The sequence below is a fragment of the Eptatretus burgeri genome, chromosome 9 (genome assembly GCF_056783735.1).
Source record: "Eptatretus burgeri isolate ZD-2024b chromosome 9, Ebu_testis_v1, whole genome shotgun sequence".
NCBI classification, from domain to species: Eukaryota; Metazoa; Chordata; class Myxini; order Myxiniformes; family Myxinidae; genus Eptatretus; species Eptatretus burgeri.
Window position 1 is genome coordinate 33,906,251 of NC_140969.1, and position 14,844 is coordinate 33,921,094.

General features: G+C 42.9%; 1 protein-coding gene across 2 annotated transcripts in view; it reads right to left on the reverse strand.

Annotated features, from left to right (window-relative positions):
- Positions 1 to 1,754: 1,754 nt before the first annotated feature.
- Positions 1,755 to 14,844, reverse strand: part of IMMP2L (inner mitochondrial membrane peptidase subunit 2) — a 399,170-nt gene continuing 386,080 nt past the window's right edge. Inside the window, exons 7-10 of one of the 2 annotated variants that reach the window (XR_015061555.1) lie at positions 11,807 to 12,372; positions 8,577 to 8,675; positions 8,201 to 8,292; positions 1,755 to 3,743 (exon numbers count right to left, since the gene is read on the reverse strand). The gene's annotated coding sequence lies outside the window, so the exon portion shown is untranslated. Of the gene's footprint in view, positions 3,744 to 8,200; positions 8,293 to 8,576; positions 8,676 to 11,652; positions 12,373 to 14,844 lie in introns of those variants that run through there. The other variant, XM_085894669.1, reaches the window with a different exon arrangement.

The following is a 14,844-nucleotide window of genomic DNA, read 5'->3' on the forward strand; positions in this document are numbered from 1 at the left end:
CACCATTTTCTAATTTGCTCTGGTCCTGACTCATTGCTTTCCATATGTACTGAACAGGACAAGTGAGGCATAAGGGCATATTGCCGCACCCGGACCATCGAGTTGCTCCTTTAAACAGTGTGACTGGCGTACTGGGTCACAGACTTGGAATAGCTAATTATCGTTATAATCCTGATCAAGACTTAATGGTAAAGAACCACACGCCTGACCTTCTCACTTTATCTCTCCAATGAGACATAGATAAATCGGCTATAGTGACAGCTTCGCCTTTCGAAGCAACACAGAGCGCTGGTGGGCTTGCCAGGCACTGCGTTCATGCTTAATTGTAATGCGTGGCATGCCTCAAAATGCCTTCTCTCGCACAATTTCATCGCCATTCCAAATTTTCACATTCCTTCATGCCACAGTAGGCAGCTTTCATGAAAGCCGTAGCCTGGGCGGCGAATAAAGAGCCGGCCAGACAGCCTTTCTGCAAAGTGGCCAGCTCTATTGTATTCTTCCACCGAGGGAGGATGATTGCAATGGAGCAATGCAAATAATGTAATCAGCGCGAGGAGACGCATTTACATCCTTGTAGGACATATTTGCATTCCAGAAAAAAAAAGGAATGCTACATGTTCATTCTGACACACCGAGCCCGAGGTGAAAAAGGACTCCCGTGGGATTTTACATCAGCAAATCCTGCCCCTTCAGCTCCCAGCAGCATCTGCTTTACCATGTGTGCTCAATTGTCGTGCACATTATCCACGTTGCTGGATGAAATGCACAGTAATTGTTGTGGTTTTAAAGTCATTGGAATGAGAGGTGAATCAAACTTCCATTTCCATACTAAGAGTGGAAGTATGAAGAAGAATGTAAACACTTGTCTTGTATTATTTTCACAGGTCGTGTTACGGTAGAGCGTAATTCGTTGTTCCAAAGCACTCCATCGGTTGCAATCTTTAAACAATGGGTGAGATGAGAGAAAGACCGTTATTATTATTGTTTTAAAAGAGAATTCGAAAATAATTTGGACCATTTCAGAAAGTTCACAAAAACTCACCTTTTCAACAAACAGGTTCAACAAAACGCCAAGGATTTAGGTACCACGAGGTAAATTGAAATGAGTAATAATGGAAAAGTTTTGGAATTACAGGCAAAACTCAAAATGCAGAATTGTACAACAAATCTTTTACAGTGATACAAACAAGCTCCTTGTAAGTTTACGTGTCAGTGTTTGTTGTTCAGGTTCATTGTCTGATTGCTGTTCTGGTCCATTTAACCAGACTTGCTGGTGTAATGGTTAGAGCATCTGCTCTGAATCTGTGAGGTTATTGGTTTGAACCTAAGAGAGTCACACCAAAGACATTAAAATTATTGTTTGTTGCTTCCTTGCTTGACATTCAGCATTTAAAAAGGATAGAGCATAGATAAACAACCATAAGTTGGGAATAGTACAGACTTGATATGCCTTATGGTGTCCTCCTGCATTGAAGTTTTTGTGAGACAACATACAGTGCCCTCTATAAGTATTGGAACAGTGAAGTCAAATTTGTTATTATTGCTATATACTCAAGAAATTTGGATTTGAAATCAAAAGATGAACATGTGGCAAGAGTACAGAAGGTCAGGTTTTATTAGCCCCTATTGGACCGTCTGAAACGGGGGTTTATGGATTTGGTCTTGATTTTCGTGTCCATGCGTACGCAATTATATCTCGGACATGTATGGACCGATTTTATTCGTACTTGGTACAAATATAACACATGATGGTATGCATAAGCACGTCATTTATTTTCGACATAAGATCCAAGATGGACGACTGGCGGCCATTTTTGTTGTTAAAAAAACCTGGTGTCGAACATGTCCTGAACTATTTCTTGGACATGCATTTACCGACCTTGTCAAAACTTGGCAAACAGATAAGGAATGATGGCTTACATATGCAAGTCATTTTTATTCAAAATTAGATCCAATATGGCCGATTGGCAGCCATTTAGTTACTTAAACGTGTCCCCAACCATTTCTCCGACAAGCATGGTCTGATTTTCTTCAAACTTGGCACAATCACAGCACACAATGACAGCCACTTGCAACTAACTTTAATTTGCGATCTGATGAAAGATGGCTGACTGGTAGACTGGCGGCTATTTTAGTTGTCAAAATCTCGATGTTGAACACGTCATCAACCATTTCTTGGACATGCATATGGGCTGTTTCACAATGAGGGTACCAAGTTTGTCTCACAACCACTAAAAATTCAAACTCAATATTTTTATTTCTCCAAATCCAACATTGTTAATTACAATACTTAAATCCAAATTTTTGGAGCATCTGAATGAATATTTCTTCTTAAAAATAATACCCCAAGGATATTAGGAGAGTATTTTTTAAACTACAAGTCATTAATACAATTCAACTATAACCACAAAATAACAACACTATCAAACTTCAGTGGTTTCCATATGTTCCACAAGTATTATTTCATTACTGGAATTATGATTCAGTATAAAAATGAAGTATATTTGTAGAAATAACAATAAAAGACTGAACTAAGTTTCAAATATAACTCGTGGCAGTTTAGGTGTTTCCGGAGAGGATACATTTTTGACGGACACATGCAAGGCAATCAGTGCAGGCCATGCAAATAGAAGGTTATTGGTTACACTCAAACTTTGTCGCATAATATCAGTGCAAGTATATACACACTTGGTAAAACACACAATAAACTGAAAAGACCCTTTATTTATATAAAAAAATTATTCTACAATATGCATTTCCGGAGGGGACATATTTAATGAGGGTGAAATAAATATTCATAGTCTGAAATGAATAAATGTTGTGGAAAAAGTACAGAAGAGGTAGTAAATTGATGCAACAAATAAAAGTCCCAATTTCTGCTTGTATTTGATTATACACTGTGAATGCAGTGTACCTGGAGAAAATGAGACAGCTATTTGTCAAAAAATGGCAATTTTTATGCCATTCTGCCAAAAATTGACATTTTTTGTCAAATAAAAAGTGGTCCAAGTTGTGCCATCACTAGTACCAACTACTGGCCCTAATGACAGAGATACTACAGCCTCTCATTTAGCTATTTAGCATGCAAGGGTAGAAAAATAACAGAAATGACCATGACTGTGAAACAGCCCATATGCCGATGGTGTTCAAACTTGGCACACAGATAATAAATGATGGCTTACATAAGCATGCCATTTTGTTTCGAGATTAGTCCAAGATGGCTGACTGGTGGTGATTTGGTTGCTTAAATGTGTCCCCAACCATTCTCAGACATGCATGGTCTGATTTTGTTCAAACTTGGCACAAGCACAGTACATGATGGCATACACAAGCCCCTCACTTTATTTTGTGATCTGATCAAAGATGGCCGACTGGTAGACTGGCAGCCATTTTCGTTGTACTTAAATATGGGCTTGCCCTTTAACTCCGTACAGCAAAATAATGGGGACTATGACATTTTTTACTTGTTTCTTGTTATTTATATGCATGTATGTTTTACCATTGAAGAACAGTAGCACTTTTATATTCAGTCCCCCCATTTTAGGTAAGTGTAAGTATAGGAACAAATGACTGTTGATCAGGTGTTTCTTGTTGCATCGATTGTTCACACATAAAAGAGTTGTGAATGTCAAGTCTTGATAACCTTTGCTTTTGCCTTGGGAGTCTGCCTTTGGGGTCAGGAGGCATTAACCAACATGAAGACCAGAGAACTGTTTATGAAAGAAAAGCAAGCAATTTGGATGCTGAAAGAACAGAATAATTAAATTAGAACCACAGCACAAAAAGTGGGAATAGCAAATACAATTTAAAATATGTTGAAAAAGAAAGAAACCAGAGTGTACTTAATAATAGACAATGGTGAAGTCGGCCAAGGAAAACAACTGCAGTTGATGATAGAAAAATCATTAGAGCTGTGAAGAAAAACCTGAAAAGATTACCAACAACCCCCAGAGTACAGGTGGGAAAGTATCACAATCTATGAATCTACCATTCACAGAAGACTTAAACACAGAATTACAAAGGCTCCACCACATGATACAAACCTCTCATCAGCACCAAATATAGAAAGGCCAGAATAGAATTTGCCAAAAAGTCGAGAGCCAGTAGAGTTCTGGAACAAAGTTTTATGCACAGATGAGACGAAGATAAACCTTTACCAAAGCGATGGAAAGGGAAAGTGTGGAGAAAGAAAGGAAGGAACTGTATATGATCCAAACCATACAACCTCATCTGTGAAGCAGAGTGGAGGTGGTGTCATAGCTTGGGCTTGCATGGCTGCCTCTGGAACTGCCTCACTCATCTTTATTATCCACACCACCAAAGGTGAAGGGGGTTATGTTTTCACCCCTTTCTGTCTGTTTGTTTGCGTACAGGACATCTCAAAAAGTTGTGGACGGATCCGGATGAAATTTTGTGCTCAGGTTCAGTGTGTGACACAGCCGAACTGATTAGATTTTGGTGAAGATCCGATCCGACTACTAGAATTTAAAAGCGATTCTTCACCATTGAGAGATAGTGCCAAAAAAGATATATAGCATGATATCTCAAAAAGTTGTGGACGGATTCAAACGAAACTTGGTCGACAGGTTGGGTGTGTCGCAAGGACGGATTGATTCGATTTTGGTGAAGATCCAAATCCGGATCTGGATACGAGAATTACTTAATTTTAAAAGTGATGCTTTACCATTGAGAGATTGGGCCAAAAACGATACAGTACTGTATAGCATATTTCAAAAATGTATTGGGCCCGATATGTTCTCATGGATCAGGCATTGCAGGGCGGAGGTATGTGCTCCACCGAGTGCCCTTCTAATTGATGATGTAACTAATGATTGCAGCAGCAGAATTAATTCGGAATTGTACAGAAACATTTTTCTGCCTATGTACAAGAAAATGCCTCCAATCTCATTGGGATGGCACTTCGCCATGCAGCAAAACAATGACCCAAAACACACGACCAACGCAACCAAGAAGATCATCGGGGGGGGGGGGGGGGAGTGGAAGGTTTCAGACTGGCCAAGTTAATCTCCTGATTTAAATCCAATGGAGCATGCATTTCACTTGCTGAAGAGGAGACTAACGTCAGAAACTCCCCAAAACAAACAAGAACTGAAAATGGCCGCAGTAAAGCCTTGGCAAAGCATCTCAAAGGACGATACCAAAAAATTGGTGATGCAAATGGATCACCGGCTCAATGCAGATATTGCATGCAAGGGATATGCAACCAAATACGAACTATATTATGACATTAATTGACTTTAAGTTAATCTGTCACAATACTTATGTGATGCTAAAACATAAATACAGAGAAATAGCAAGAAATAAAAGCTTACCTCCTGCACTCTTGTCTCATCTTCATCTTTTGATCTCAAATCCAAATTTCTTGGCAAGAATAACATATAGGAAATAGAAATGCACTTGGTGGAGTGAATACTTCCATCCGAATCCGGATCTTCACCAAAATCGAATCAATTCATCCTTGTTACACAACCAACCTGTCCACCAAGGTTCTTTTAAATCCTTCCGTAACTTGATGAGATACTGCGATTATAATATCTGTTTTAGTCTGTGGATTAAAACCGATTATATATATATATATATATATATATATATATATATATATATATATATATATATATATATATATATATATATATATATATATATATATATATATATATATACATATATGGGACATTTTCACAAAAGCGGGTCAGGTAACGGTAAAGAACAAACTCAAAAATAAACTTTCTTTGATATTCTCGAAATAGTGCTTGAACCCCTTATAAGGCGTAGAAAAATGTTCAAATGATGTCAGCAATGCAGGATCACCATAAGGCCTCTGCACTGACTGGGCAATGTATACTTGATAAAAATTCTCGGACAGTCTTTAGCGTAACCTGACCCGCTTTTGTGAAAATGCCCCACATACATATATATATATATATATATATATATATATATATATATATATATATATATATATATATATATATATATATATATATATATATATATATATATATATATATATATATATATATATACACTCGTGCATGCCCGTAGGTGCGGGGCCGTACGTGCAAACAAACAAACAAAAAAAATAAACCAATGTCACCTGCAGGGTGACCCGTATCTTGCCAAAAGGTGACCACGTGTGACTTCTTTAAGGTCACACTGAGGTGAACAGAGCTGCTATCCACCAGGAGCGACTCCTTGAGGAATATCTGCCTACGAGAGATTCCGATGAGAATCGTTCTTCAGAGTAACCATGAAAAATATGCTTTTGCCTCATAACGTCACCAAATGACATCATAATGTCTCAAGCTTGACATATCTCGAAAGCACTCATCGAGGTGTTCAATTTGAGGTACGACACGATATGGTTCCTAAAACTTGAAAATTTGACCTTGGGGTCAAATATGTTTGACCTCAGGCGCTAACCATGAAGGTCAAGGCCAATCGCCACCAAAAATTAATCAGCTGAGCACCAGACCATGAACTATATTCCCATGAAGTTTGAAGATGATCCGATCAAAATTACTCAAAAAAATAAGGGTTTCGTCGACTCCCCTGATTTGCAACAAAGTGACCTTGATCTTTGACCTTGAAAATTTTATGCGCTGAAAGGGACCTCTATAGGCCTCTGATATGCGAAGTTACAAAAATTTCCAATGATAACTGTGCTCTGCAGAATTGTTTATACGTGATTACAGACAAACAAAAAAAAATAAAATAAAAAAAATAAAAAAAAACAAAAAAAAAACATACAAGCTGACTAACATATCTTGCAAAAACTTCGTTTTCTTTCAAACCGTGTGCAAGAAACCACACAGGCCGTTCCTTCATTCTCACGTGCCCGTACGTGCGTGCCCATACGTGCGTGGCCGTACGTGCAAAAAATAAAAATAAAAATAAAAAAAAACTTTCAAACCGCGAGCCAGAAACGACAACCACACAGGCCGTTCCTTTGCTCTCGCGTTCTCGCAACAACCACACTTCCACACACAGAGTTAATTAAAATCCAAATTAAAATCAAGTTTACCTCCCTGTCTTTGCTTGCCATGACATTCACTGCCATGTAACCGGCACGGTCCGTGACATCACCGTCGGCCGGCCGCGCACCGGCCTACGCAGCCACGCCTACGCAGCAACGTGTCATGTCATTGGTTGGTAAATAAATGGCCACAGCAACGTATCATGTCATTTGTAAATAAATGGTCATTACTTGGGAACCACTTGTCTGATTAATATCAAACCTTGAAAAGTCACATCCAAAGGTCCCCAGCAATATAGCTGGTAAGTTTCAATGAGATCAGACAAGTGGTTGTCGAGAAACAGCGGACACACACACACACCTGGAATTATAGATAGACTAGTGCATGCCCGTAGGTGCGTGGCCGTACGTGCAAACCAAAAAAACCTTCAAACCGCGTGCCAGAAACAACAACTACACAGGCCGTTCCTTCGCTCGCACGTGCCCGTACGTGCATGCCCATATGTGCAAAAAAAAACAAAATAAATAAATAAAAAGAAATGTATAGATATACTTTAAAACCACTTGCCAGAAACAACCACACAGACCGTTCCTTCACTCTCGCGTGCCCGTACGTGCGTGACCGTACATACAAAAAAAAAAAATTAACTTTCAAACCGCGTGCCAGAAACAACCACACAGGCTGTTCCTTCGCTCTCGCGTGCCCGTACGTGCGTGGCCGTACATACAAACAAAAAAAACTTTCAAACCGCATGCCAGAAACAACCACACAGGCCGTTCCTTCGCTCTCGCGTGCCTGTACGTGCGTGGCCGTACATACAATAAATAAATAAATAAATAAACTTTCAAACCGCGTGCCAGAAACAACCACACAGGCTGTTCCTTCGCTCTCGCGTGCCCGTACGTGCATGGCCGTACATACAAAAAAAAAACTTTCAAACCGCGTGCCAGAAACAACAACCACACAGGCCGTTCCTTCGATCTCGTAAACGGCGACTGGATTGGGACATTGTGATATTCTATAAATGCGCATAAGAAATCGAGAAATTATTAGAATACAGTAAGTCATCACTATCCGGAAGTGGTGCGTGCCCGTACGGAATGTTCACATCATTCCACAAATTATCGCTTTCATTTAAGTAACTGCTGTGATACTTACACACACAGAGTTAATTAAAATACAAATTAAAATATAAAGTTTACCTCCCTGTCTTTGCTCGCCATGACATTCGCTGCCATTGACCATTGCTACTCCTATGCCATGGTGAGGCGACAGGGTAGGATTTGTAGGAGACCTGAAAGTACAGTGTCATTAGGTATTCAATGTTCGAATTGTTTTAGTTTGAAAATACTTAAGAAAAAAAAATACTTTGCAAAGCATACCACCAATTTGAGATGCATTTCGTTGGCAAGCATGTTGAGTAGAGCTGAATTCCTTAACAGTTAACACTTCCAAAGGCCACACCGTTTTGACACTTGGAAACAAAAAAAAGTTGTGCACTTTTTTTTGATAAATTATTTTCGGAACAATTTTTCTTCAATAAAGAAATAATAATAAAAATTGTATCCATGTACACACCTTTATCTCATGAGCACCTCTTCATAAACAACATTGCTGAGGAAACGGCGCTTCTTCTTTGTTTCCTCGTCCAGGGCAAGAATGCGGAGGCTGCTGGATCTGCCAACATTTTGATAAATTATTACTTTTAATGGCCAATTATTCAATTAGCGCCAACGTATTTTGCCTTTTCGCAAGGAAAAACACAAAGAAGAGAAAAAACCGAGTCTGGCATTTCACTCAAGCCGACTGGCAGGGTCTCCGAGCAGCCATCAAACTTACAGACTGGTCTCCTATCACTACTTTCTCAAACATCAACTCATCCTGGGAATTCTTTCAAAGAAACTTGCTCTCCCTCATGCACAGATTTATCCCCTCTCGTGTTCAGTTGTCTTACCCTTCCTCCCGCCCTTGGTTTACTGAAGCTTGTGGCGAGGCAGTTGTCCTGAAACAACTTGCCTTTGCCTCATGGAAAGCAAACCCAACTGAGGGCAATCTCAGTTCTTTCCACAAAGCTCGGAACAAGTGTGTATCTACCCTCAGGAGAGCCAGAAAACAACATCTTTCTCATCTCAAGTCTGAACTCTCAAACCTCTCTCCCTCCTCAAAATCCTGGTGGCGTTTAATCAAATCTGTTTCTGGTGTATGTTCCCCCTCCATCCCCTCCCTTACCTCAAATGGCCGCACTGCTGATTCTACACGTGATAAAGCTGAATGTCTAAACTCGGTGTTTGCAGCTAAATCTTGTGTCCTAAACCCATCACTATCTCTACCCACTTTACCCAGTCGCACCCAACTGTCCCTGGACTCTGTATCCTTTTCTCCTGACAAGGTTGAGAGCTTGCTTTCAAACCTCGAGTCAGATTCTGCAACTGGTCCAGACGGCATCAGCCCATGTGTCCTCAAAGCCTGCTCTTCTGCTCTTGCTCACCCTCTCTCTGTTCTATTCACCCTCTCATTTGCCCAAGGTCATCTGCCATCTGCTTGGAAATCTGCTAACATCACTGCCCTGCATAAAAAAGGTGCAAAAACAGATCCCTATAACTACAGACCAATCAGCCTTCTCCCAATCATCAGCAAGGTGATGGAATCCATCATCGCCTCAGATATGAAATCCTTCCTCTTCTCCAATGGCTTGATTTCCAATCATCAATTTGGTTTCAGACCAGGTCACTCTACCCTGGATATGCTGCTTCTGCTCTCCCATCAATGGATGGAGGTCCTCAATGCCAGACAGGAAATCCGAGCCGTATCCCTGGACATATCACGTGCTTTTGACACAGTCTGGCACCCTGCCCTACTCACCAAACTCTCTTCCCATGGTATTCAAGGCCATCTCCACTCATGGCTCACAGACTTCCTCTCCTGTCGCAGTCAACGTGTGGCCCTAAATGGAGTTCTTTCATCCCCTCTTCCTGTGCAGGCTGGAGTTCCTCAAGGTAGCGTTCCGGGCCCTGCTCTTTTTCTGGTTTTCATCAATGATCTCTCGGACTCTCTGGAAAATCCTCTATTTCTCTTTGCCGACGACTCCGCCCTCTGTCGTACCATCTGTCATCCCTCAGACCGGCAAGCAGCAGCTTCTTCACTCACTGCAGATCTGGATAAAATCACAAACTGGTCCAACACGTGGAACATGTCTTTCAATCCAGACAAATCTCACACTCTCACTATGTCTCTTCGAAAGGACCGTTTACAAAACCCCCCCATCCACTTTCTCAACAATCCTCTGGAAGAAGTCTTTTCTTTCAAGCTTCTAGGTCTCACTATCTGCCATGACCTTTCCTGGGAAAGTCACATTTCCAACCTCGCCTCAAAAGCCAGTCGCCGACTGGGAATCCTCCGTCGTGCTAAGTCCTTCCTCGGCCCTCTTGAGCTCCTGACCACTTACAAAGCTTTTGTCCGTAGCCTGATGGAGTACTGCTCTCCCCTCTGGGCTGGTGCTCCTGCCTCCCACCTTTCTCGGCTTCACGCTGTCGAAACCAGGGCATTTAAGATCATCGGCATCTCCCGCAATGAAGCTGAGTCTTTGGGCCTCTCACTCAATCACCGCAGGTTGGTCGGTGGTCTTTCTGTCTTCTACCGACTCCTCTCCAGCCTTGCCCCCCTGCTCTCTCTGCGATTTGTCCCCACCACATTTCCACAGGGCGCTCAAGGTCCGCCAACAACCCCCTTCTGGTAAAACTACCAAAATCACGAATCACTGCTCATCTTCACGCTTTCATTCCTCTTTTTTCCCGCCTTTGGAATAAACTTCCTCACTCTATTCTTTCCCATTCTTCCCTCCAGGCTTTCAAAACAGCTGTTCACCACCACCTCTTATCTTCCCCCATCCAAATCCTCGATCTTTTCTACCCCCGATAATCCACCCAAGCCCACTTCCTTCATTTCTCCTACTTTCCTTCCTGAAAGTCCCTGAAATGTCCATCTTCTCTTCGCCATGTTCCCCATCCCATCCCCATCCCTCTCCCTTCCACAGTTCACCTAATGTGTCTGTTCCCCACTGTTTTGTCCCTTCCACTCCCGCCCCTCTTGTCTCATGCCTCCTTGCTGTGAGTTGTGTGTTAGCTCTCATACGAGCCTCGACCAAGGTATACAAAAAAAAAAAAAAGAGTATTTACTCTCGAGTTTTGTTGTTAATTGTTTAGTCATAAAGGTGTGATTGGGTATACTACAGATCAAATTAATAATTTGTGCATTTCTATAACCGTAATAACACGACTGCATATTACCTCAACATTACCTTAACAACAACAACTACACCGCCTAGAACAGGATCTCATCTGAAAAAAAAATATTACCTCAGCATTACCTTCACAACAACAACGACACCGCCGAGAAACAGGATCTAATATGAAAAAAAAATTTCCTCAACATTACCTACACAACGCCAACTACACCACCGAGAACAGGATGTCATCTAAAAAAAAAAAAAATATATATATATATATATATATATATATATATATATATATATATATATATATATATATATATCACCTCAACATTACCTTCACAACAACTACACTGCCTCGAACAGGATGTCTTCTAAAAAATATATATTCCCTCAACATTACTGAAATGAAAGCGAGAGAAGAACCTTCAGAGTTTAGGCTTTATTCCATTTGATTGGAGCCGCTTCTACGGGCACACCAGGAAATACAAATGCAGCATGGAGTACAAGCAGTAAGGTACACACGCGCAACTAATCACCGCAAAATAAATCAGTATTATATATCAATCAGTGTTCTCACCATTCAATGAGCACCAAGTGAGCCGGCGACATACAATGGCAATGCCCCAGGGACAAAACCCCGCGGCCGAGCCGACCCTCAGCTTTATCTCTTCTGTGCTCGAGCTGGGCAACATGTGATCACACGTCACGACCTTCCATTCACCACATTCTCCCCGCCTTTAAAATGTAACTAGAGGCCCAGCTAACGCACCATGATTACTTCAGCGCTACAGGAGTATACATTTCAAGCAACGCGAACTATCTAAACTACAGAAGCATACATGCCAAGCAGTGAGGATTATTTTGAGTTGTAGGAGCATGGTAATGAGCATCGATATATTATGTAACGAGCATATAGGAGCATGAGCATCGAGGATGCCGATAATCCCCTTTACAGATTGAGTCGGCGAGGGGGTATTATTCGCCGGCCTCTCCGGGAGTAGATGGCGGTTTCACTTGAGGGAGGCTTCCGATCCTTTTGGTGAGCCTCGACTCGTGCCGGAGATGACTCCCCGATCGCCCCCGGGTGGAACGCGGTAGCTCCGCCGTCTCCCTTCTCGGGTGGAGTCCCTGGGGGAGAAACACCTGGGGGGGGGGGAATGTCAGAGGGAGGTGTGGCAGATGGTGGTGTACCGGCGGGGGGAGTCCCTGAGGGAGCCAAATGACGAACCGACACAGTGGTCTCCCTGCCATCCGGGAGCCTGACATGAGCGTATTCTGGATTAGTATCGATGAGCTCGACCCCTTCCACCAGGGGTTCATACTTGCTTTGTCGTACCGGGCGTTTCATGAACACTGTTCCGGGATGGGTTAGCCAGTTGGGCACCGATTGGCCGTCAACATAACGTCGTTGGTGAGTAAACATTCAGTCGTGAGGAGTCGCATTGGTGGACGTGCAGAGCAAAGAGCGTATGGAATTCAGAGCGTCGAGAAGGGTAACCTCCCACCGCTTGGGGCCCAGTCCTCTTGATTTCAACGCCAGAGTTATGGCTTTCCAAATAACTCCATTATAACGTTCCACCTGACCATTACCCTGTGGGTTGTAACCCGTCGTTCGACTAGTTGCGATGCCGTGCTCTAATAGGAACTGTTTTAGCCCGGCCGACATGAAACACGGCCCTCTGTCTGAATGTATGTACGAAGGTTTCCCAAACATAGCGAAGAGGTCAGACAGACATTTCACGACAGTGCCCGAGGTCATATCCGAGCACGGAAACGCGAAAGGGAACCTTGAATACTCATCAACAACAGTGAATATGTATCTGTTGTCTGTCTCGGTCGGCAGGGGCCCTTTGAAGTCGATGTTTAGTCTCTCGAAGGGAGAAGTGGCCTTGATCAATCTGCCAGAAGCCGCACCATAGAATCTGGGTTTTAGTTCAGCACAAACAGGGCATGAAGCATTCATTTGTTTAATATCTTCAATAGAATAGGGCAGGTTCTGTCTGCGTACGAAATGTGCCATTCTGGTTACCCCCGGGTGGCACAGAGACACATGGAGGTCTTGCAAAGCCCGACTGATGACCGCCGAGCAGTAGACCCGCGAGAAGCTGTCTGCAGCAGGGTTTTCCCTCCCGGGCCGGTAAACAATGTCGTAACTATAGCAAGCTAGGTCTATCCGCCATCTCATAATTTTTTCATTCTTAATTTTCGCGTTATTTTTCCCATCAAACATGAATGCCACGGATCGTTGGTCCGTGACGAGCGTGAAGTGGTTTCCCAGTAAATAATGTCTCCATTTCCGCAGCACTTCGACGATGGCGTACGCTTCCTTCTCTATCGCTGAGTGTCTCTGCTCGCTTCCAGAGAGAGTTCTCGAGAAGAACGCGACGGGTCTCCCAGACTGATTAAGCGTAGCAGCTATGGCATGATCTGAAGCGTCGGTTTCCACCACGAAGGGCACCGAGCTATCGATCGATAAAACCACGGAATTACTGATATCGTCTTTGAGGTTGTGGAAAGCTGTCACAACAGCGGCATCTGGTGGAAAGTTTTTGCAATGCACTAGGGGATGTATTTTCTCGGAGTATTGCGAAATCCATCTCGCATAGTAAGCAAACATGCCGATCACCCGGCGCATCGTCTGCAGGTCCTGAGGTGGGGGTAGCTCACGAAGTGGGCGCAATCGCTCAGGATCAGGCTTAATTGTGCCGTCGGCTATTGTGTAGCCGAGAAGGTCAATTGACCTTGCCGAGAATACGCATTTCTCATAGTTGAGAGTCAGATTATATTTTCTAGAAATGCCCAAGAATCTGTCCAGATTCATATCATGTTCCCCCTGATCCCTACCGCACACTGTGACATTGTCCACGTAAACAAAAGTGTCTTTGAGGTTTTCATCTGAAATGATGTCGTCCATAACTCGTTGGAAGCAAGCTACTCCATTCGTGACACCAAATGGAATTCTTCTGAATTGGTAGAGGCGCCTCCCTGCCTGGAATGCGGTGTAAGGTTTGTCTTCCTCTCGGATGGGAATTTGATGATAGGCGCTTCGCAAGTCGATGGTGCTGAATACCTTATAATTGGCCACGCGTTCGACCATCTCGTCTATGCGCGGTAGGGGGTAGGCATCGAGTTGGGTAAAGCGATTGACCGTTTGGGAATAATCGACAACCATTCGTTTCTTATGGTTCTGACTGCTGGTTACTAACACCTGTGCGCGCCATGGCGAATCGCTCGGTTCTATAATTCCTTCTTCCAGTAATCGCTTGGTTTCCGAAGTGATGAAATTCATGTCAGCAGTGGTATATCGCCGCGATTTGATCGCTATCGGTTTGCAGACCGGCGACAGGTTAGCGAACAGCTGGGGGGACGTCACCTCCGCGGTGGTCAACGCATTTAAAATTAGACGAGGTTTGCTTCCTCCAAAGGGTATTTCGACGCTCGTGTGCTGCTTGAGGACATTATGACCCAGAATTACGTCTGCGCACAAATCACGAAGCACCAGTACCCTTACATCCCGATGCGTGTACCCTTTTACGTCCAATTCAACATTGCAGTACCCTCGTACGCGGGATTGTAGTGAGGTGGCGGCCATGCATACCGTATTGTCTGTCGGGT